The sequence below is a fragment of the Pogona vitticeps genome, chromosome 4, assembly GCF_051106095.1.
Source record: "Pogona vitticeps strain Pit_001003342236 chromosome 4, PviZW2.1, whole genome shotgun sequence".
Classification (NCBI taxonomy): Eukaryota; Metazoa; Chordata; class Lepidosauria; order Squamata; family Agamidae; genus Pogona; species Pogona vitticeps.
Genome location: NC_135786.1, coordinates 14,554,727 through 14,575,201, shown reverse-complemented (window position 1 = coordinate 14,575,201; position 20,475 = coordinate 14,554,727). Strand labels below are relative to the sequence as shown.

Below are 20,475 nucleotides of genomic sequence, written 5' to 3'. Positions count from 1 at the left end.
AAACCCTTCCCCATTCAAAAGTGATGTAAACATCCAACATGAAAACACAACAAAACAGTAACAAAAACCAGCATCAGTGTTTTTCAGGCAGCTGGGTAACCAAGTGTCTGGAAGTCTTCCAACCCTACCTAAAATAGATTAGAATCCCTGCTTCACCCAGAAACATATATTTGACAAGAAAAGGCTGCCCTTAAAAAGCTCACTTCCATCTGTGAGGCATTGTGTGTTATGGGGAGTGGAAATCTGAGGGTTTGGAGAAAAGAAGTGGTTTGTAGAGTTCTGCTTCATTTTTAGAGGCCATGTGAAAGGAGAAGAGGAAAAGAGGCATTTTAGGTGGGAGAAGTATTTTTGAGGGGGTGGAATTATGGTCTGTTTGGCTAAGCATCGTAGTGAAAATATGCCTTGCCTGCCTTTCCGAGAAGAAGTAAGACAGAGAAAAAGTTAATGTATAGTAGTTGGGGGTGGAGAATTGTGTATGACGGGAAGCTAGTCTTTTAACAGAAGAAAGTCGAGGTGGGGAAGAGAGAGAAGTTACGGAGTTGGAGGGTGACAAGAGAGGGTGTGAAGAGGTAGTTAAAGGAAGGTGGTGTGAGACTGAGGAAGCTGCCATGTGAGAAAGGGATTAAGTTTGGAACTGAAAGAAGAATAGGGAGGTGTGCATGAAGGAGGAAAGAGGTGGGAGGTGTGTGTGACTTGTGGGGGGGAGTTGTGTTGAGAGAGGGAGGAACAGCGGGTTGCCTGGGGAAGGTCAGAGTTCAGCACATGACAAAACACGGCTGTTTCTAAAAATAGCAGGAGCTGGTTTAAAAATAGCAGCTGCTGAAAATAAATGTGTGGCAATTTTGTGAAACTCCCTAGGGAACTTTTTTCCCCCTTCTGATTCGGCCCAGTCCTCCTTCAAGGTCCTGCTGTAGAAGGGAGACCCCCCTTCCCCTGAAGGCAAGAACCCTCTTTCTCTCAGATTGAATAGCTCAATTGATGTAGGGAGCAAATCTGGGTTTTCATCCCGCTTCTCTCTCTCTCTCTCTCTCTCTCTCTCTCTCTCTCTTTCTCTCTCTCTCTCTCTCCTATCTCACTGCTCAACCCCCCTCCAAATCTTTGTCTTTTCTCCACTTTGACTTATTTTACTTTTGAGCAGATGAAGGGGATATATTATGGATGAGAAAGATTTGTGCTGATCTTTTTTGTATAGAATAAAAGGGAAGTGTTGCTACTTACTGATACTACATTTCCAGTGATTTTCTGTTTAAATTTATTTTTATCTTATTTTTATTTTCTGTTTTGGGTTGTTGTTTTTTTCCTGGGATCAGCCTGTGTAACGCTTTCCTTCTCTGGCATTTCAGATATATAAGGGGGGGAGTAGGAATCAGAAAGAGGGAATAATCGCAAACCTTTTGCATAATTTTCTTCTTATTTCAGAAGGAGAGTGATACATGCCAAATTTATTTAAGTGGTGCAGAGAAGTCAGGCTGTATGAGCACACATGTGAGAGGGAAGGTGAAGGTTGTTTTTTTTTTCAGACTTTTTATTGCCAGTGAACTGTGCGACAGAAAGTGAGATTTAAGACCTTGAAGACCATTTTTCTTTTAGAGGAATGGGGCTGCCCAATCCCCTCTCTTTATAGGGAGTGGGTGGTTAAGGCAGAGAACGAGGACTTGTTTTTTTTTAACGGGATGTGGGTGAAAGTAGGACTGAGGAAACTTGATAGGTTAGGCTTGGGGAAAGTACTCTTGGGGAGATTGTTCATGAGTTTTTTTCGAGGTGGGGGAGTCTGTCCTTATTTAGGAGAGGAGGGTTGTGAAGATTTGTGAAGACTTCAGTGCTTTTCTCCCACCCCCTCCCCTCTTTTCTGCGGCTTGGGAGGTAAACACAGGATGCTTATTTTGACTGGGTTAGATAAGAAAGGCAAAAACATTGTAATGATCAGGCAGACAGACAGGCTGATAATTCTGCACCCAGTTCTGTAGGGAGCTGAGAAAAGCAAAGTTACTTCTAGGTTCCTGAAGAGCTTTTCTTTGTCTTAAAACTATGCTAAGGGACAATCTTGAGCACTTTTTCAGATACCCCATTTGAGAGGCATTTCAACAACCAGACTTTTCATGTGTGGGTGTTTTCTAGTGTTCTGTGTTGACTTTTTAAGGCATTGCACTTCCTACATTATACTTCATTTAGAAAACAGTCACAAGAGCTTTGGAGAGCAGAAAGAGTATAGACCCCTCCTCAGAATCATTACAATCATGAATCTTTCTTTTTTGCTGAGACTTGTAGGTCATTCATAGGATGTCTTCATATCTTTTACTTTGTTTCTAAGATTTCAAAGCAATAGGCTATAAAGTTACCAACAGGGTGTAGCCTGCTGATACGTTTCAGACAAAAAACACAACATATTTCTAGGAATTTTTAAAAATTGTAAATCTTATGTGGTGTGTGTTTAAAAATAAAGGAAGAGAATGTTTTCTCCCCATTAAGGATACTTACAGGCTTTTACAGTTTCATGGTATTGCTGCAACATACTTTATCTTGCTACCCAGGTCATATACCTAAGTATGCAGCTTTAGGCAGAAGGATAGTGAGCATCAGTATTAAAAGAGCTTAAGTTTTGGGTTAGCAGTTGCAAGATTTTTACGCTTGCTTTCTAAGAGAATTGTGCTATTCTGTGCTTGTTTCCAAAGATCTTTTTTAAAAACTTGTATTCATCATGGGAAAAAGTGGGCTGGTAATCATTGCATTCCATACAAAGTAAATAGAGGAAGAAAGCATATCTGTCTTCAGGAAGAATAGCATACTCAATTATGTATGCTGTTTTTATTAAATTGCAGAGAAACATTTAATTTGATCTGCCACATTCAGCCTTTGCTAATAGGATGCAGAGATGTATGTTGATGAATCCAAGCTGAATATTCTTTAATATAATAATAAATCCATATATTATATGGATTTTATAGGATTTTTCTCCATTTTTGGCACAATGTGGAAAGAAAAAAAGTTGATTTGTTTACACTGGGAGTAAGTTAGGAAAAGAAATCTTTTTTGTTCTTTTAACAATTCACTCAAATTGAGAATAATTGATTATTTACCGAACAACATTTTGTACACCTTTAATCACTTGTGGACATGGAAATGAATAAATTTGTTTAATGGCATCACAGTTTGTTCCAGGAGGAATTGTTCATACTTTGAAAACAAAACTTTCAGATACTTTAAAGAAAACAACATTTTCCAGTCTACAGATACTATTGAAGAAATTGGCATAGTGGAGAATATATATAGATTCTGAAGCGGAACACATGCATAGACAAAAATAAGTTGCTCAGTTCCTTAAACATGTATTTGTTTTTCTGCACACTACTTTCTTTGTTTATTTGGCAATATGCCTCGCTTTATTCGGTGGTTCTTAACTTCCATGTAGGTTCACTTAATGTACTGCTGTTGCATTAAGAATTGGGAAAGTTTGTGGGTCCAGTATATTGGACACTCTCCCCTTCATCCATCGATGCAAAGTTCTGTGTCTGATCTTGCAATATACAATAGACATTCTGTGACCGACGTTTTAGTGAGTTTCTTTCTAGCGCCACACAATTCTCTGAAGAACAACAGTTGGCAAAAAGAGGCAAATACCAAAATTGTGTTCCTTCGCTCTCTGCTTCCACCCCCACCCCCCTTTCTAACAAGTTTATGAAAATTCCTTGGTCTTCAGTATTGCAATCCATATTGGCTTGGAGATTTTTTTTTTCAAGCATTGTTTAAAGAGTGGCTTCTTTTCAGATTCTCTCTAATAATGAATATTTTTTTTACTGTATTCCTTATGAATTAAACTAAATGAATTGCATTTATATAGAGTTAGCATTTATTTCCGTTTCCCCTTAAGTTTTAAATGATGGCATAGTTTTCAGCAAAGTCCTAGACTATAGTTCTGGCTGACAAAGTTGGCAAACCATGTCATACTGATTTGGGGGAATCAGTAGGAGTATTTTAGTTCTAACAGAAATATATTTTCAATTACTGTTTATATATTTCTATATAAAGAAATATTAAAATGATGGCTACACGTTTTAAAATAATTGGTACATCAGTCAGCTTTGGCTGTAGTCTTAATTATACTTTAGGACTTCTGAGTAAATATGCATAGGATTGTACTGCACATAATTAAGGACAAGCATATTAAATTGCAGCAGGTATATAAATTATTCTGACTGCAAATTAAGGTCATGCTTATTTATTGTTTTGAGATTATTTTGCTTCTATTGTTCTAGTTCTATAGAGAATGTGTATGTGTGTTAATGAGCTTTGTTAAATTGTAAGTTAGTTACAATTTAACTAACTTACAATTCTTATAATTAATGAGCTTTGTTAAATTGTAAGATACCTCATGCCACTGTCAATATGTAAAAATTATTGATTTTTTAAAATCATGTAGATATATTTGTATTTTATGCTTGTGGTCAATTGTCATCTAAAGTGATGAATCAATGATAATGTTTAATCACATCATAAATAATTACTGTACACATATTTTTAAAATGTTTAATATATATCAAATTAAATTTTCATAAATTGGAGTATAACATTTTTCTTTCACATTTAACATTTCATGCTTTGCTGGCAGAAGGAGATATTAGTATTGGCTACTTGTGCACTTATGTGGCATGATAGTCAAATGTCTTACATATTGTAAGTTATTCTGTAGATTCTTCTCATTTTTCGTTCCATCTTGCCTCCACTTCTTTCTCTCATAACGCTCACATGGGGAGTTCAGCAATGGGGAAATACAGGTGACCCTCTGATTCTGGTAAAAGAACAGGCAGAAGTGCACTGGCTGAGGTAAACTGAACCTGAGGTAAGCTGATAGTGTTTCTCATGCACCTAATGGATCAGCTGCAAATAGGATATGTCCTCCCTCTCAGACCACTTTCAGTTTGTTTGTTTGTTTGTTTGTTTGTTTATCTTATATGCCACCCACACTACCCAAAGGTCTCTGGGTGGCTTACAACAATTAAAATACAATAAAAAGACAAAACAATTAAAATACAATTAAAATGGATAGTTTTGTCTCCAGTTTATAAATTCCAGCTTTCCCTGGAATTTGATCAAGGTCAGCAACTTCACTAGTGCGTTTAATATACAGTGGGAATACTTAGGTTTTTTTGGGATATAATTCCCAGAATCTCCCAGACAGAGTGGTTAGACATGTTGGCTGGGGGCTTCTGAGACTTGCAGTCCAAAAAGTAACATTTCTTTTCTTTGAATTATACTTAAAAAGAATTGACTTAAGTAATTAAAATAAGGGGGGAATTGATTCATACATGTTTTCTGTACATGAAATGACTGACACTGGAAGAATTACCACTGGAAACACTGGGGTGGGGCTTATTTCTGAATGAAAATTTTAGTTTGGAAACATTACTGTTTGGACTACAGGTCCCAGAAGCCTCCAGTCAGCATGGCCATCCTAGCTGGGGATGGTGGGAGTTATAGACCAAACAAGTGACATTTTCAAACTCTGATAGAAATAAGATGCATTGTAAGCTGGTTGTTGATAAGTTCTCATCAAAATCAATGGGAATTAAGTTAGCTGTCATTGATTTTCTGCATCAGTATACAGTAAATCCAATCCATTTATCGAGGGATATGGACTCAGGATGTAGGTTGCAGGCCCATGGAAGAGTCACTATGTTAAGGCTAAGCAGGTAAAATGAGAGGGCACTTTGGAAAACCCGAGATTTCCCACCCTTAGTATCAAAATGGAAGAAAAGTGTAAGCACACATGGAAGGAATAAAACTGATTAATAATGATGAAAACCCCACATGCAGAGTTAGATCTGGAATGACCCATTGCCGTGTCAAAATAAACAAAGGAGGTACCGTATTATCTTGAGTACCAGTTAAAATGTTCTATTCCAGTCCTAGAATAAGATGTTATCATCAGATGAATTTGTCATGTTATTGAAATCAGTTGTGCTCAGTTTATTTGCATCTAATCCTTTGAACATTATAGAAACATTAGAAAAAAGAGTCAACTGCACAGTCTTACTGTGCAAATACCATAGGCTACACGGAATCACTCTGACAAGAAACAACATTCTCATTTTTAAAAATTTCTTCTAGGATGGATGATTACTGTGCATAAATTGTGTATAATTCCTATTAAAAAGCAAATAAGACAAATCCACACCCACTGTAATGATTTAATGCAACCTGTGAAACTAAGCAGCAAAATTCCACTGAATACCAGTGGTTAGGAAACAGTAGCAGGAAAGGTTATTTGCCTTCAGGCAGGCTTTTCCTTAGTGACTGACTAGGAGACAATAAATGGGATGGTTTATATTTTACTGCTTTTGAATCTAAATTTTGTAACGCCTTTACCTAACATTTCTAACATCATGTTATTAATTCTTCTTTAATATTTGAATAACGTACTGCTTTTAGCTTTTAGTATTGTGTTTTTAATGATATAAGCTGCCTTGGGTCCTTTTTTAGGAGAAAGGTAGGGTAAAATATTTTAAATAACAAAATTATTTTTTTAAAAAAATCATGTTGCCTGTAATGTACTCAAAGCCATGTATGTGGTCACTAGGGGAAGCAGGCTACTGTACTGGATGGGAATTTGTTTCAATACAACAGGGTTCTCTCTATTCACTGGGAAGGAAAATTCATTCATTCATTCATTCATTCATTTTATTGATTGATTGATTGATTGATTGATTGATTGATTGATTGATTGATTGATTGATTGATTGATTGATTGATTGATTGATTTAATTTATATGCCACCCACACTACCCAAAGGTCTCTGGGCGGCTCAAAGACATGTTTTTCTTCAAATATTACAGGATTTAATGTAGCATTAAAAACTGGCTCTTGATCTTTGCCCTAGAACATGTTAATCCCTGAGCAGAACACAATTTTATTTGTAGTTTGGGATACATTTTTAAAATAAAGATAAGGTAACAGAATATGTATGCAACAGGAATACTTTGTTGCAATACAGCCCCATTCACACATACATGTCAACACTAGATGTTTATGAACCTGTGAATGTGCATGTGTGAATAAGGCCAATCTAAAAGAAAAACGTGATCTCATGTTTGAAGTGTTAGAATTTATTTCACAACAGTAGGCTGCATGAAATAATGAATGTGTGGGACCTGAAATGAATAGTTCTTCAAAAACAAGGATTCAGGGGAAAAATGCTTCAAGAAGGAGAATACTGTGATTACTTCAGTTATGAATATTGCTGAACATTCTCTCTCTTGTCTATTGATAATAGCCTTGGGAATTGCAAGCAAATTTGAAAATTAGAATCTTGAAAATGCAAATTTGTAGACATCCATTCAATTGCTACTATTTTTGTGTTGGCAGAGATTAAGAGAATGGAACAAAATATTAAGAAGATTGAAAGCAGGCCTGATGATAAAATCTAGGTTTACTGTTTTTCAACTCTCTTCAGGCTGAAGCCCATATATATCAGGAGCGTTCTCATTTTTTTCAAACTGTAAGCAAAGTAAAAAATGTTCTCTAATTAGGTTGATTTATAAAGTCTTCTAATCTGTACCTCTCGGTGAAGGATGAACATTTAATGTCCATGTCTGAGTATAATGTTTGCAGTTCCTCATGACCCATAACTGAGTTCTTAGGCTACTATTTTGTTTTAAAGTTATGTATATATTTACTGTACATGCTTTGGCTACCCATATAAAAATTCTGTGGGTGCTGTTCAAGTACGTTAAATTTAAAACATGATGGTTGAAATCCTTGTAGTCTAAATGTAATTTTCTGGAAGTTTGCACAGTCAATCTGTTTAGCAGATTGCACAGCTCACTGTAGAACTGCACCTGCAGAAGTGCTAGCTGGATGTGAGTTATGCCTTGGTGTAAATTTCGCAACCACTTGCACAACTTTGAGTTATGCAGGCATAACTACGCAAGAAGTTTTTGGTTTATATATAAAATCACAAAGGCGCAAATCTGTTGTGATGCTTATGGAATTATCATAGTTTTCAGCTTCTCCTCCCTACAGTCCAAACAGCCTCCTACTCTAGAGCAGTGGTCCCCAACGTTGGGCCTCCAGATGTTCTTGGACTACAATTCCCAGAAGCCTTCACCACCCCCTCTGCTGGCCACGATTTCTGGGAGTTGAAGTCCAAGAACATCTGGAGGCCCAAGGTTGAGGACCACTGCTCTAGAGGACTTCTTATCCCTGTGGGGCAGTCTACCAGGTCACATGGGACACTGAGTGGGAATTACTTTCTTCTGCTTATAGAAGCATCTTCTGCCAGTGGAAGTGCATTGTTGAATGTTGGCAAACAGAATAATAATAAAATAACACACAAAATTGGCAGCAGAGTGGCAGAAAGAATTGGCATAATGCATGTTTAAGAGACCAACCCATCTCCAAATATTTGCAGTGCAAAACCTTTCGTTTCAGGGACATGAAATGTACCCTAAAGAATGCCCACTTTTTGTGTTTCAGACTTGATCGCAGACATTGTTTCCCTGATACTAAGTGTCACTGTTTACCAGTCTGTTTCATTATACTTCATGTTATTTCCTTTGTGGTCAGTCAGTAATCATATCGTGGGTTTGGCTGTGGAGATACTGTAGTTGCATTGCTTGTTTCTTCCAGACAAAGGAGACCATGTTGCTCTCATCCTGAAGATATGGTCTGGCTCTAGTTGCACCAAAATGGACATTAGAATGCACACTCTATCGTGCATCCCGTTGGCATTAACTTAATGCATGCTTGGATGCACAGTCTGATGGGCTTTTAGCCTGCTATTCCTTGTTCTTCTGCACTGCTGCAGTTTTATTGTCATGGCACAACATGAAGAAAGTAGGGTCTAGGAACCCAAATATAGCAACTAATTTCATCTTTCTTTGGAATCAGCTGTGTACCTTTGTAGACACTCTTGAAAAGGGTAAAGTGGCTTCTTTAGGGTGCAGAAGTGTTGATCAAACTCTCTTTCCCTGGTGATTGGCTCTGAAGCATGTATATCCACTTTAAATTAAGTAGGTCAAACATTTATTGGACAGGAGTAAAAGTTCATAGATACTGTATTAGTATTTTTATATTATAAGTACAGGTAATATTTTGATATGATTCACTGTAGCATTTGAAAATTGATTTTTGACATACTGATCTTCCAAACTAAATAATCCTAGTAAACAATGTTACTTTGGTGCAAGACCCAAGCAAAACCTGTTAAAGGTCTGCCCCTTATATACCTTCCAATAGTAGCAAAATAATTCTATCTGTCTTTCTGTCAGATTACTCAATGGCACTTTTTGGATAAGGTTCAGCCTGGCAAGTCCTCCACATGAAGAGCCGATGCCCCAAGTAAGGCCTGTTGTGACACCTTTCTCCATCACACTAGAAGAACAGCCTAGGGAAGTTATTCAGCTGTCTTGCAGCTGTACTAGGATGTGGAGCCAACTTATTCCATATGAAAGAGGCACATAGTCAAATAAGATGTTTCATGTTTTGCATTGCCTGGGATGGACAGAATTTATGCTCCTTCTCTCTTTGGGCAAAGAAAAGTGTTGCATCAGAACTAAGCTTACACTAGAAACTTTTCTTCATTACATGTTCTCTATGTGCATAGCAATGATAATGGTGTGCGTGTGTGTGTGTGTGTGTGTGTGTGTTTGTGTGTGTGTGTGTATGTTCAATTGTTCAGTTTTCCTACTTAGATTTCAAGGTGTTTTCTTATCCCTTCTACTGATATTGAGAAAAGGAGGAAGGTCAGCTGCAAAACTTGTTATTTTAATACTTTTTTCTTTTCTTTTAAAAATACATTTTTTAGTTATCTTTGAAGTATGCAGTTTTCACAAGCTACTAAAAGTATGACCTATTTTGCAGTGTATAAATACAGTTCATATTCTGCTAATAAATACCAGCTCGTTTTATATTATTTTCTGATTTTACACCGAGTTGTGATGTTATTTATTTTTAATGGAAGAGTAAGTTTATTCTTGTTGCATTAATTACCATCAGTAACAGTGTATAAAGAATACTTTTCTTTCCCCCAAAAAAAGGAAATGCAAGAAAGCAAAGTGGCTGTCCAGTGAGACCTTACAAATAGCAGAGAAGAGAAGGGAAACAAAATGCAAGGGAGATAGGGAAAGTTACAAAAAAACTGAATGCTGACTTCCAAAGAATAGCAAGGAGAGACAAGAGGGCCTTCTTAAATGAACAGTGCAAAGAAATAGAGGAAAATAATAGAAAGGGAAAAACCAGAGATCTCTTCAAGAAAATTGGAGATATTAGAGGAACATTTTGTGCAAAGATGAACATGATAAAGGACAAAAATGGGAAGGACCTAATAGAAGAAGAAGACATCAAGAAGAGGTCGCAAGAATACACAGAGGAATTATACCAGAAAGATCTGGATATCCCGGACAACCCAGATATTGCGGTTGCTGAGCTTGAGCCAGACATCCTGGAAAGTAAAGTCAAGTGGGCCTTAGAAAACCTGGCTAACTACAAGGCCAATGGAGGTGATGGCATTCCAGTTGAACTATTTAAAATCTCAAGAGATGACACTGTTAAGGTGCTACACTCAATATGCCAGCAAGTTTGGAAAACTCAGCAGTGGCTAGAGGATTGGAAAAGATCAGTCTACATCTCAGTCCCAAAGAAGGGCAGCACCAAAGAATGCTCCAACTACTGTACAACTGCACTCATTTCACATGCCAGCAAGGTTATGCTCAAAATCCTCCAAGGTAGGCTTCAGCAGTATGTGGATGGAGAACTCAAAGAAGTCCAAGCTGGATTTCGAAGGGGCAGAGGAAATAGAGACCAAATTGCTAACATGTGCTGGATTATGGAGAAAGCCGGAGAGTTCCAGAAAAACATTTACTTCTGCTTCATTGACTATGCAGAAGCCTTTGACTGTGTGGACCGCAGCACACTATGGCAAGTCCTTAAAGAAATGGGAGTACCATTTTTAATAACATTTCAGGTCAAATTATTGTATGATGTCAGTATCATTACAATATCGTTGTAATATTTACCCTGTTTCCCTGAAAATAAGACCTAACCTGAAAATAAGCCCTAGTATGATTATTCAGGATGCTCATAATATAAGCCCTACCCCAGAAATAACCCCCAGTTAAGTAAAACCTCACCATCCACCATTGTGCAGCAACCAGAAGAAGATGACACGACTGTATTTGGAAAAAAAAGCATATTGTTGTACATGGAAAAAAAAATCCTCTGAAAATAAGCCCTAATGCATTTTTGGAGCAAAAATTAATAAAAGACCCTGTCAATTTTGGAGAAACATGGTAGTCTTGTGTGGATTTTGCAACAAAATGTGATATTGGGTCGTACAGAGGGCTATAATACCACATTAAAAGAGGGGTGGGAGAAAAAGCGAGATCACAACTACTTAGTGATCTACAGGTGACAACAAAGCCATAGTAATCCACTATATGGGACTAGATCAGGACCTCAAATGGTGACCTTCAAATGAGTTGGCTATTAGCTCCTGTCATTCACAGCTGTTGGCTGGTTACAAGTAATGGTAAATGTACCCTAATGTCTCTGATGGGCACCACATTGGGAAAGCCCAGCTAAAATGTAACTAGAACAAATATATTCAATCAGTGGTTCTTGAGGCCAGTCAAATTACAAGCCTGGATTGAGTGCCACTTAAAGCATCTGCATATTTAAAAGCAATTGTGGCAGAATAATATGAGTGAATCATTTGCAAGGACATTGCCCTCTTCAATGCTTCTAATTTCCTTACTTTACTATTCTTTCTTCCTTCCCCCCCCCCCCAGTAAACATTTCACACTTGCTGAGCATGCTTCGTCCTCATCAGGCTGAGGTTGGGTGGGTGGGGTTTGGGAGATGGATTGTTTCCATTTTATTTTGTTTTCTAAATTTGGAAGGGTGTTGTAGTGCATGAAGATTCCAATTCCCGGTTCGATTAAAGTAGTCGGTTTCTTCACTTATTTCTACAGGCAATTCTCTTTTCCATCTCTGGAGACATTTTTAAAATAATTTCTCAGTGTGCACCAAGAAATAACTTAGCCATGCAATGAGATGGTTCATTCTTCACTTTTTATGTCTATGTCTATGTTCTTCACCCCTTCAGAGGCACTCTGCTTTATCTTCCTCCCATCCCTCTCTTTCAGCATTCCACTGCATGGTCTTCTTATGAATTTTGGGATGCTCACTCCTCAGGCACATCTCTCGATGTTTTCAGCATCTGCAAATGTCATAGTTATCCTGAGTCTGTAGATATTCTCCTTTCTATGGTGCAACTTGGTTGCATCAACTTGAGCATTGAAGAACCTTGAATCACTGTTAACCCATGTAATATCTAAGGAAACTTATAGGCCCAAATTTTGTAGCATAAATTATCTTCACAAAAGAGTGAAGACATGACCGGCAGAGGGAGATTCTGAAAAGTTGAAGAATATAGGTTTGTCTGTGGTACAGCCTAACAGTTTCAAACATGATGAAAATAGAAGGGGCACAGGATAAATATCTGTGATATTTTTTTTAAAAAGGAGTTTAAAAAACTAGTAGATTTTATTTAAATTGATTTTGAAATTTTTAGTATTAAAAAATTGTTTCTTTAAGAGCCTTCTGTCATGATGTTTCGATTTAAAATGGGTTACAGCTCTAAGACCTCATTAAGAAGTGTCTTATAATATAGAAATGTTCTAATTATGTATTATAAGACAACATTCATGTATTTTTTAAAATTTCTTGGTCTGAGCTTCTGTTTTTATGGTGTTCTACTGACTTCTGTAAAGATTAGTTAGCCTCTAATTTGTATTTCTATACTCAACACTGTTAGGGTGAGTATTACTGTCTTTTAATGAGGTAAGGCACCTTCGATCCTTTTTAAGGAGAAAGATGAAGTAAAAATACCTTGAAATTAAATCAGTCAGTCAATCAATCAACTACTTATTTTAGTAGATCCCATCAGGAAAATATGTACTTCTCAAACTGACCTTATATCTCCATAGATACATATTTATTTGCAGTAATATATGAACATGACGAATAACAGAACTGATTATTCCTGTTTTACATATTATTTCTGCAATTTCTGATGTCTTCCTTCTCCCTCCCACCCCAGGTTTCTTCTCAGCATAAAATAATGCTTTCTTTAGTTTCCTTGCAAGTGCTGATTTGCTTGGAGTGCAAAACTTGCTATGGTCCCTTTGTAATTTTGTGTAGATAAAGTTAAGACCTTCACCTCCTTTTCTCTGAAACGGCACACTTTCAAAGACTGGAAGTATTGTGGAGCAGAGCGTTGCTGCAATGGGTGTCAGTATGCCAAGGAAAATGTGAAAAATGTGTACTAAAGTTGAACTAGTCCAAGAGGAAAAATGACTAAATGAAATCTTTCTGATTAGTGATTTCAAACTGTGATTTAAATCAACTTATTTAAAGCAAAATTATTTCCTTTCTTCATTTCACCCAAAATAGACTTGACTTGCATCTCCTCTTCTCCATGAAAATATGCAATTCCCTCTTCAGGCATCGTTTGTACAGTTTTCCCCCCCTTGGAAAAGAGGTGCAATCTCAGAAGAGACAGTGAAGTGCATTGAATAATAATTGGCCATATACTGCAGAAACAATAAATTCTATTTCCCTGCTGCTGTCCTTAGTGGCTGAATTAGATTTATAGTACATCAAGAAGCATTCCAATTAGTCACTAAATAAATCTGGGCACAATTTTTTCCACCAGTTCCAGCCAGCAAGAACGATTAGCTATAGATTTTTAAAAAAAAATACAGTGCACCCTACTGATTTGTAGTACTGATTGTACTGATTATTCATAGAATAATGCAGTTGGAAGGGGTATAGAATGCCATCAACTCCAACCCTCTACTCAGTTCAGGAATCTAAATCAAAGTATATCTGACAGATGGTTGCCTAATTTTGTCTTGAATGCCTGCAATGTTGGAGTGCTCGATCATCTCCTTAAGTAATTGGTTCCATTGTCATACTGTCATATGTTGATATTGCTCCAGAATTTTGCCTGGGATTGATGTCAGGCTGACCGGTCTGTAGTCCCAAAGTTTCTTCTCTTTGCCCTGTCCAGCCATCTCGTCCTCTGTCGTCCTCTTCTTCTCTTGCCTTCACACTTTCCTAACATCAGGGGCTTTTCCAGGGAATCTCCTCTTCTCATGAGATGGGCCAAAGTATTGGAGCCTCAGCTTCAGGATCTGTCCTTCCAGTGAGCACTCTGGGTTGATTTCCTTCAGAATTGATAGGTTTGTTCTCTTTGCAGTCCAGGGGACTCTCAAGAGCCTCCTCCAGCACCACAATTCAAAAGCATCAATTCTTCGGCGGTCAGCCTTCCTTATGGTCCAGCTCTCACTTCCATACATCACTACTGGAAAAACCATAGCTTTGATTATGCGGACCTTTGTCGGCAAGGTGAGGTCTCTGCTTTTTAAGATGCTGTCTAGGTTTGTCATTGCTTTCCTCCCAAGAAGCAGGCGTCTTTTAATTTCGTGGCTAGTGTCACCATCTGCAGTGATCATGGAGCCCAAGAAAGTAAAATCTGTCACTGCCTCCATATCTTCCTCTTCTATTTCCCAGGAGGTGATGGGACCAGTGGCCATGATCTTAGTTCTTAATTTTTTGGGAATAGGCTGAGCTAAAGAAGGAACTGAGCCCTTCTGCCTTCTCTCTGTTGCCTGATACCATTTTTCCCTCCTCACTTGTATCCCCTCCCACCACAACATGAACAGTTTAAGCAGTAACTCAGTTCTCTGCAACCTATGATAAATGGTTACACATTCTATTCATATACCCAGATGGACATAGCAATCTTGGGACCTCACCCTCAGTTCTGTAGTTTGTTGCACCAATCCAGAAGCGGATTTGCTGGACATTTGCAATTCCCTTTCCCAATAATGAGAGGAGAGAAATTAGCTTGACAGCTCCAAAAGGTAGCTGGGAGGATAGGCTTGGGATCCAGCACATCTAAAACCAGCTCCCTGCTGCTGTAGTTTCACCCGTGCAGGGAACACCTACTTACATCTAATTACAAGCCATGATGGAAGAATATTCAGCATGTCCAGGTAAAGCAAAGAAGCACCAACACATTGGCATAACTCCACTTTAGCCTTCTATATCAGTCCACAAACACAATACAATACATTGCATTGCTGAGCAACCACACGTGTTTTTGGGAATCCATTTCAGACTCTCTCTTTCTAAAATCATCTCCAGTGTTTCTCACAAAATACTCTAGCCAACAATATGCCATTCCCTACACAGAACTATAATTTCAGTTGAGTAGAAACATACTAAAACAGCCTCATGAAAACATTCATGCCCTGCTGTCTGAAATTCAGGGCAAATGAAAACTAAGATGTTCACAGTGCAGTTTGACACTGAAGCTCTAACAATCACACTGTGCCAAAATGATTGTTCTATGGGTTTCATATCGATATTTCTCATGGGATAAGAGAAATACCCCATGCCAAACGATGAAAATTAACTCCACTCTTCTTTTATTCTTTTATTTTATTTCCACTGAATCAGTGGGCTTAAGAAGAAAAACGTTAAGTGCTTTTCTTTTCAGTCTGCCAGGGAGTGGAGAGTTTTCAAAAGGCATGAGCCAACACTAGAATATATATGACATTTTCCTAATCTTTGTATAAGAAGCAAAAACTTTCTTTTCTAGATCCTCAATCACGCACTGATTTTAATTCTCCCATTTCTCAGTAGCCCCATGTTTCCTAAACATTTGAGTACAAGGCTGGTAACCTCTGCCGTATTCAACCCTCTAGGACTCACTTCCAGACAACTCCTGAAGCAGCTGTATGCCTGATGGTAAAGATGTGGAAATTCTTGTATGTTAACCGCCTGCATTCCTTTGCCATAGGGGAGGTTCTCTGTGATAATTGTGTAAAAGCTCAAGATTATTTTAGCAAGAATGTTAAAGGTATTTTTGTTGGTTTGTGATTGAACAGTATTAGTGTTTTAAAGACAGCTTTTAATATTATATTAATATCTTAAACATTCAGTAGTAGCACAAATGTCCTTTCCAGTAATCATCTTACTATGTAATAATGCAAATAGAAGTATTGATTATTGTTTTCATTACAAATCAGTGTATTTTATAAAAGCCACATAACTCAGGTGCCGTATACAATGTTGTTGTTGTTGTTTAGTCGTCGTTAAGTCGTGTCCAACTCTTCATGACGCCATAGAACAGAGCAGGCCAGGCCCTCCTATCTTCCACCGCCTCCTGGAGTTGGGTCAAATTCATGTTGGTAGCTTAGATTACACTGTCCATCCATCTCGTCCTCTATCGTCCTCTTCTTCTCTTGCCTTCACCCTTTCCTAACATCAGGGGCTTTTCCAGGGAATCTCCTCTTCTCATGAGATGGGCCAAAGTATTGGAGCCTCAGCTTCAGGATCTGTCCTTCCAGTGAGCACTCTGGGTTGATTTCCTTCAGAATTGATAGGTTTGTTCTCTTTGCAGTCCAGGGGACTCTCAAGAGTCTCCTCCAGCACCACAATTCAAAAGCATCAATTCTTCGGCGGTCAGCCTTCCTTATGGTCCAGCTCTCACTTCCATACATCACTACTGGAAAAACCATAGCTTTGATTATGCGGACCTTTGTCGGCAAGATGAGGTCTCTACTTTTTAAGATGCTGTCTGGGTTTGTCATCACTTTCCTCCCAAGAAGCAATTGTCTGGCTGCTGTCACCATCTGCAGTGATCATGGAGCCCAAGAAAGTAAAATGTGTCACTGCCTCCATATCTTCCCCTTCTATTTCCCAGGAGGTGATGGGACCACTGGCCATGATGTTAGTTTTTTTGATGTTGAGCTTCAGACCGTTTTTGGTGCTCTCCTCTTTCACCCTCATTAAGAGGTTCTTTAATTCCTCCTCACTTTCTGCCACCAGAGTGGTATCAGCTGCGTATCGGAGGTTGTTGATATTTCTTCCGGCAATCTTAATTCCGATTTGGGATTCATCCAGTCTGGCCTTTCACATGATGTATTCTGCATATAAGTTAAATAAGCAGGGAGACAATATATAGCCTTGTTGTGCTCCTTTCCCAATTTTGAACCAATCAGTTGTTCCATATCCAGTTCTAACTGTTGCTTCCTGTCCCACGTATAGATTTCTCAGGAGACTGATAAAGTAGTCAGGCACTCCCATTTCTTTAAGGACTTGCCATAGTTTGCTGTGGTCCACACAATCAACTTGGAGGATTTTGAGCATAACTTTGCTAGCGTGTGAAATGAATGCAATTGTACGGTAGTTGGAGCATTCTTTGGCACTGCCCTTATTTGGGCTTGGAGTTATAATTGGAGTGTTGTTTTTTTTATTTGAGGCAATATTATGTAATCAAAGTTTTTTTTAAAAAAAAGTGCCCCAGATCATTTTTGGGTGAATTATGATATAGACAGCCAAAGTAATATACTCTGAATATCAGGAGGATGGCCACTTCGGGATGGCAGGCTTGGAAGTCTTTTGGGGACCAGGAAGCCCAAGTGTACCTAATATTCTATCTCAAATTGGTTCCTTCACCCTAAAGCAAAAGACTGGCATTCTTATTGTGGTTGGAAAATACTCAAAGAATCACTCAATGCAAGTTCTGTTCTCCTGATACATAAGAGCTCATTTTTTCCTCTGAGATTTCCAAATACTTCAGATCTTCTCTTGTCTATTTTTAGCCCTAGCCTTAGCAGGATTGCCTTGACTCATCCCAGTCTGGATTCAGGCCACAACAGGGTACTGAGACAACACTGGTAGCACTGCAGGAAGATCTTTTAAGGGAAGCTGACAGGTAGATTGAGTCTATTGGTACTCTTAGATCTCTCAGCAGCTTTTAATACCATCAACCATGGTATCCTCCTGAACAGATTCTCTGAGGTTAGGACTGGGAGATTAGCATTGAGTTGGCTCCAGTCCTTCCTTGAGGACCATGTCCAGAGAGTTCAGCTAGGGGAGGAGGTGTCAGGACCTTGGACCCTATGGTATAGGGTTCTTCAGGGATTGGCATAATCTCTGATGCTGTTTAATCCTGATGTTAAGCCATTGGGGGAGGTCATCAGGGGTTTGGGGGGAAGGTAACATCAGTATGCTAATGACACCCAACTCTGTCTCTCTGTCACTACCTCTACAGTGGATGCCATCCAAACACTGGGGCATTCCCTGGTTGCAGTACTGGAATGGACCAGGGCTAATAGGCTCAAACTGAACCTGGACAAAACAGAGATTTTGCTCCTGGGAGGGACCTCTGATAGGTTAGAGGGGGTAGTCCCTAGGCTGGATAGTATTCCCCTCTAGTTTAGGTACCAAGTATATAATTTGAGCGTTCTTCTGGAGCTGGCTTTTTCTCGGGAGTCCCAAATTGCAGCCATGTCCAGATCAGCCTTTAACCAGTTTAGGCTAATCGCCCAAATTTGACCTGACCTAGATAAGGACTCCCTCAGGACTTTGGTGCAGGCCCTGATCATCTCCCAGATCAGCTGCTACAGTGCTGTCTACATGGAGCTTCCATTGAGCCTGATCCAGAGACTTCAGCGGGTCCAGAATGCGGCAGCCAGACTGGTGGTAGATGCAAGTAAATTTGACCAGTTCACTCCGGTTCTGGCTCGCCTCCACTGGTTACCTGTGTTGTCCTGGATCAGGTTCAAGGTTCTGACACTCACATACAAAGCCCTCCATGGTTTGGGCCCATGTTACTTGTCCTTAATATCATCTGCCTGTCCCACAAGATCATCTCAGTTGAGGCTCTCCGTCAGGGTGGCCACCCCATAAATAAATCCTCTACAAGAGGTGGGGCCTTCTTCGCGGTGGCTCCAACTGTATGGAACCAGTTTCCAGAGGAGCTCCGTCTAGCCCTCTCCCTGTTGACATTTTGGAAGCAATTAAAGATGTTGCTTTTCAGGGAGGCTTTCCACACTGACCCTAGCTGACCAGTTTTCCCTCCCCTGTTTTCCCCCTTCTCTTCTCCCCACACCCCGTTTCCCTCTGTCTGCTCTGGGCTTTTGTGATTAATCGGTGTCATCTGTTTTTTGGGTAATTGTTGCTGCTTTTAATGTTTTTACCTTTATTTCTGCCTCGCACTAATGGGAGCAGGATGCAAATAAAATAGAATTAATTAATTAATTAAAGTACAGAGATGATTTTCAGACCATAAGGATTGTGTACCAGCTGAGACAGGCGTTGCTTATTAGTTAATCATTCTTAGTTGCATTTAGATCCCTGCTTTTCCTCCAGTGACCTCAAGAAGGCATACATGACCCCTCCCACTTTATCCTCACAACCACCCTATGAGGTAGGTCAGGTTGAGAGATTGTGACAGGCCCAAAGTTACCCAGGGAGTTTCATGACCAAGTAGGGATTTGAATCCAGGCCTCCTGAGGCTAATCTGACACACTAACCATTCTCTGTGTTTTCTGTTACAGCTCAAAGTCAGAAAGAATGTGAGAGCCTTGTGTTAACATAAATCTCTTGTCAGAAAATCTAAGATAGGTCAAGCACTTTCTCTGAAATGGTACCACCTCAACTGCTTCTGCTAAAAGAATTTAATACACTCACTTTGCTGTTGTTGGCTTGTCTGGTGCCTGCATGCCTTCTGAACCAGAAGTGTTCAGAAGTACCTTGTGGTTCTGTTAGTGGCTATCCTGATGTTTATGCATTGATTTGGGGTTACAGTAAAAACAGTTCTTGAATGGGAGGTTGGCTGTGTGGCCCAGCAGTAGCAGAACAGAGGAAAGGGAGAGCTTTCTGTTGTAGAATAAACTTATTTTAAACATGTGGCTTAGACCTCTTACCTCTGTTCCTATTGGAACACCCCCATCCCAAAGACAGCTTGCTGTTTTAGGGGTACCCTTTTGTTCTTCCATGCAGTGTGTTTTACATCACAGGGTAGATTTCAGACTTGGGAAATATACGTTGGGTTGTGTGCTTTTTTCTAGAACACCCCCCCCCCCCAAATCCACCTACCGGAGTGTGGTGTAAAAGAAATATACATAGAATTAAAGGTTTTTAAAGCCAGGATTTTTTTTTAATTTTTTGCATTCCAGGATGGAACAAAACCCAAACTTTTCAAAGAGACTTTTTATAAATAGGTCTACTGATTTAAAATAAAAAAACACCTCAGGAATTGGTGCTGATCCATTGTAGAAGTCATCCAGAGATCTACCAGTAGATCCCAGTCTATCTACTGTATTTGGAGCTGCCTTTTTAATTTCCAGCATGCCCCTGAAGGGTGGCTATAAAAGAAGTGTATGAGAGGTACTAGAGGAAGTTAAAGTATTTGCCCCCATATCCAGCTGCCCAGTGCTGATGAGAGTGGTTTAGTGGGAGGAATTGGCGGATAGATATCAATGGCAAGTCGCTCAGTGGTCACGAAGGCTGGAGCAGTTGCTTGTGGAATTCAGGAAACCAATACGGTTTCTAATATGTCTTTCAGAAATTGCTCCAGTTGTTGTTATAAGTGTTTTTTAAAAAGCATTGACCGATTTAACA

The 20,475-nt window shown here is 39.1% G+C and overlaps 1 protein-coding gene and 3 long non-coding RNA genes across 6 annotated transcripts in view; 2 read left to right on the top strand and 2 right to left on the bottom strand.

The window, feature by feature from the left end:
- The window catches only part of GNAS (GNAS complex locus), a 274,080-nt gene that overhangs the window by 65,612 nt on the left and 187,993 nt on the right, over positions 1-20,475 (top strand). The gene's annotated exons all lie outside the window — the stretch shown is intronic.
- The window catches only part of LOC110084742 (uncharacterized), a 74,980-nt gene that overhangs the window by 36,593 nt on the left and 17,912 nt on the right, over positions 1-20,475 (bottom strand). The window lies entirely within an intron of this gene.
- Positions 857-11,278, top strand: LOC140706494 (uncharacterized). Its single transcript, XR_012086120.2, has 3 exons — positions 857-939; positions 4,757-4,837; positions 10,032-11,278. It is a non-coding gene; the product is annotated as an uncharacterized LOC140706494 (long non-coding RNA).
- Positions 4,511-5,905, bottom strand: LOC144588760 (uncharacterized). The gene is made up of 2 exons (XR_013544449.1): positions 5,863-5,905; positions 4,511-4,786 (listed from the first exon to the last, which is right to left on the bottom strand). It is a non-coding gene; the product is annotated as an uncharacterized LOC144588760 (long non-coding RNA).